A 4,566-nucleotide genomic window follows, 5' to 3' on the forward strand; every position below is an offset into this window, starting at 1 on the left:
GGGCTTCCGGGGCGGGGCGGGGGCGTGTCCCGGGAAAGTCGGAAAGCATCACAGGGCAGTCCGCTCACCGCTTGCAAGTCCGGTGTGGCAGAGGGGAAGAGGGGAAGCATGGGTTTCCCCTGAGGACTCCTGGAAGGTCGTGTTGACCCATCTGCGCCCCGGCGGGGCCAGGCACAGAACTTGCACCCACCCCTTCCACCGCTCTGTGCCCTCCCCCCTCTTTCCCGCCAAAGCCACCTTTTCTCTCCTGCCGTGAGAGGGTCCTGGTGATGAGCTGTTTGTTTGCATACTTTCTTTAACCGGTTACCACGACCCAATAAGGCAGGATCCAGGTGAGTCTTTCGTGATGCTTGCCAGGAATGGTACAGCCTGAAGATGGCAAAGCCTGACCAACCAAGTCTATGGTGGCTCCAAAAATCGCCCTGCCCGGTTTTGTGCAGATAACCCAGGACCAGGAGCCAGACTGTGACAGAATCTGATGGGCATCTCACTTGGTTAGGCTTGGAGACCATCCTAGATGGGAGATAACACCTCCCGTTCGGTAAATACGTCATTTGTGCTAAGTGGCATCTGAGATATACCCGCGAAAAGCAGTCTGTCTGGTACTGGGAAGGCCCTGCAGGCTCCAGAGAGAGTCCTAATTCAGCACTGTGGGATGTGATCTTTTCTTGACCGAAGTTTGCAATGTCCTCAAACTGCTGTAAGATGAAAACTCATCAGTAGATTCACATCCATGAACTGCTTGATTGTGAGCTCTCCAAGGGAAGCCAACAGACTCCCACAGATCTGGCTGCCCATCAAAGTTGAAACACCCTAAGAAAAATAATTCTTTTCAGAAAGGACAGCCTCCTACTTGTTCCTGTTAAGTTAGACTTTAGTTGAAGTAAAGGAATATATTGGTTGAGGATAGTGAAGGTCTGAATTCAAAGGAAATGAGGGAATCTGTCTGCTGTTTGTTTACCCCCCCCCAATAGGAAAACAATGGAGCAGAGCATCCCTGGGGTCTCCCTGAAGATTTACTTGGAGGAAAGGTCAGTCTATCACCTCACTCATCTTCTTTAAAACATCAGAAGGAACCACCTGGCATGTTGGTACATGTGTTTAGTCCCAGCACTCAGGAGACAGAGGAAGGTGGATTTCTGAGTCTGAGGCCAGCCTAGTCTACATAGAGAGCTCCAAGCCAGCCAAAGAAAGTCACATAGAGAGGCCCCATCTTAAAAAGCAAAAACCTAAACTCCTAATGAAAATGATGGAACGATGTACTGAACATGATGATGTTGAGGATTTATTACTGGGTATCCGTGAGATGGCTCAAGGTTGTAAGTGCTTGCCATGCAATCCTGATGACCTGATGTCAGCCCCCAGGAGACAGTGGGACAGAGACACATCTCCCAAAAGTTGTCCTCTGACATGTACACATTCACCATGGCACACATCTACCCATACTTTCGCATACCACTTACACACACAATAATAATAATGAATAAAATACAAAATACTGTTTGGAAGATAACCAACCATTGGAAGTGAAGTTAAAGTGGAAACATTCGGGCTGTCGAGACGGCTCGGCAGCTAAAGGAGTTCACTGCCAAGCCTGATGACCTGAGTTCAATCCCCAGAACCCACAGTAGAAGGAGAGATGCAACTTGTGAAAGTTGTCCTCCAACCTTCATGTGCCATGGCAAGTGTGCACCCACACACACAATGATACAATAAAAAATTTAGCCAGGTGGTGGTGGCGGCAGCGGCGCACGCCTTTAATCCCAGCACTCAGGAGGCAGAGGCATGTGCATCCCTGAGTTCAAGGCCAACCTGGTCTACAGAGCTAGTTCCAGGACAGTCAGGGCTACACAGAGGAACCTATGTCCAAAAACCAATACCAAAACAAACCAAACCAAAGAACAATTAAGGGCTGGCATGTCCTAAACTAGAAGTAGTGGAGGATGGGGAGAACAGGGAAATTTTCAATAGACACATCTGGCTTGGAATTCTAACTGTCCTCAGGGTGACATCTAGCAATTCATTTCTTTTTCTTTCTTTTTTCTTCATTTTGATTTTTGGAGACAGGGATTCTCTGTATAACAGCCCTTGCTGTCCTGGAACTAGCTCTGTAGACCAGGCTGGCCTCAAACTCACAGAACTCTTCCTGCCTCCCAAGTGCCAGAATTAAAGCCATGAGCCACCACTGCCCAGCATGTAATTTCATTTCTACTTAAAACGGAACCAAGTTAAATTTCTTTTTTTTTTTTCCGAGACAGAGTTTCTCTGTGGCTTTGGAGGCTGGCCTGGAACTCACTCTGTAGACCAGGCTGGCCTCGAACTCACAGAGATCCGCCTGCCTCTGCCTCCCGAGTGCAGGGATTAAAGGCGTGCGCCACCAACGCCCGGCTCCAAGTTAAATTTCTTATTGCTGTAACAAAATACCCCCACAAAAGTAACTTCAGGAAGGGTTTGTTTTGGCTTAAAAGCCAAAGGGAATCTCCTTAGGGAAAGGTCTCTTGGCAGGAGGAAGCAGTGCCTGGTTATACTGCACCTGCAGTCAGGAGGCAGAAACAAACAAATGTTGTGCCCTCCCCCAACTCCCCCTCATCTCTCCACCCCACCCCACCCCACCCTGCTTTCTGTTCACTACTTGGCCCCAGCACAGGAAATGGTGAATAGTCTTTCCTCAGTTAACCTAATCTAAAAAATCCCTCACTGACATACGGGTTTGTCTCCAGGGTAATTCTTTTTTTTTTTTTTTTTTTTTTTTTTTTTGGTTTTTCGAGACAGGGTTTCTCTGTGGCTTTGGAGGCTGTCCTGGAACTAGCTCTTGTAGACCAGGCTGGCCTCGAACTCACAGAGATCCACCTGCCTCTGCCTCCCAAGTGCTGGGATTAAAGGCGTACGCCACCAACACCCGGCTTCCAGGGTAATTCTTAATTCCATCCAGTTCACAACCCAAATCAGCCGTCTTATTTCACTTCCTGCAAGTTCGACTTGGTGTTTCCATTAAAATTGAATGATGGTTTGTGCCAAAGGGTACTGACACAGACTGCTGGGGAAAGAGAATTGTCATCAACAGCCATGAACCCTTGGTGCCATGCTACCAACCAGCTAGACAAGATGTGTGCTTGAGTGCTATAATGGCAAGTCTGTTATGAGGTAACCAACCTCCTTCTGAGTGGAACTGAAGTTTGTTCCACATAGAGGAATTGGTGTTTGGTACTGTAAACCTGATCCAAAAGCCCATGGTTAGGGGTCTTAGGATCTCATGGGGAAACTACTGCTGTTGTTTTTTAGTAAACATGGTGTGCCTATCAAACTGCCTTTTGAAACGACTATGTTTACTGGTGTAGATTAGTGCTACTTTCGGCTTTTGTCACAGAAGCTTCTTGCTGTGGCCAGAGGTGACTACAGAGATTCATATATGGCACTTATGTTATCCCTTTCATGGCTCAGGGAAGGAAAAGGAGCCAGGAAGAAGGTAAGAGGCAGAGGACAGGCCGGAGTGTTGTGGAATGCTGTTTTCTGGGCATGGCATGGCCATGGCATTCTTGAACTCATAGCAGCTGAGATTTCCTGCAATATCTACACAAGATCGGGCTCATCAACATCTTGTCCTGGAAGGTGGGGACTCATGAGGTCCCTACCCCTCTCTGACGATTTATAGGTACCTAATGGTTGCTCGGGGAAGAGGAGACATACTCTTTAGTGGTGTGGCCACTGGTAAATTGCTCGTACTCATGTAAGTAGCCTCTTGTCCATACTTTCTGTAAGCAACCCTAGTGAACTTCATTGAGTCACAGGATGGAGCGGGACGGGGGATAGAAGAGAGGGTAGTTAGGAAGAGGGAGGAGATCAGTGAGAGTGGATAAGGGACAAGAGAGTGTATTCATCACTTTTTGGTTCCATGACAAAACAGGATGGTCAAGGCAGCTTGTAGAAGAAAGGGTTGATTTGGGCTGAGGATTGCAGAGGGCTGGCAGTCTGTGATGGCTGAAGGATTCCAGAGGACTAGCCGTCCGTGATGGCAGGAATAGCAGTGAGGCAAGGCTCCTGGAACAGGAAACTCAGAGCTCACATCTTGAAGCAGAGTGATCGAAATTCGGCTGAGCAAGGCTTTTTACTCCCAAAGCTCCCCTCCAGAGACATGTTTCCTCTAGCAAGGTTGCACCTCTTAAACCTCCCCAAACTGCCACCAACTGTGTGAATGCTCAAGACTGTGGGGGAACAGTTCTCATTCAAACCACCACAGAGGGAAATGGTGTGTGTGTGTGGGGGTGTTAAATATGATCAAACTACATTATGTCCGCGTGTGAAAATGTCACAATGAAACCTACTATTATCTGTAATATATGCTAATAAAGTAAAATGTAAAAGTAATGGATGATAGGGTTGGGGTGTAGCTCCATGATGGACAGACAGATTGTCTAGCGTGGAAAGGCTCTGGCTGGAATCCCTAGCTCAGAGAAGAAAAATGACAATGGCAGGAACTGAGACACTGTGAGAAATAGAATCAAGTAGTGTCTTAGTGTCTTGGTATCTGCTCTCTACCTTATGTAGATATCTCATGATAAATGCCAT

This window comes from Mesocricetus auratus, unplaced genomic scaffold (assembly GCF_017639785.1).
Source record: "Mesocricetus auratus isolate SY011 unplaced genomic scaffold, BCM_Maur_2.0 Super-Scaffold_100023, whole genome shotgun sequence".
NCBI classification, from domain to species: Eukaryota; Metazoa; Chordata; class Mammalia; order Rodentia; family Cricetidae; genus Mesocricetus; species Mesocricetus auratus.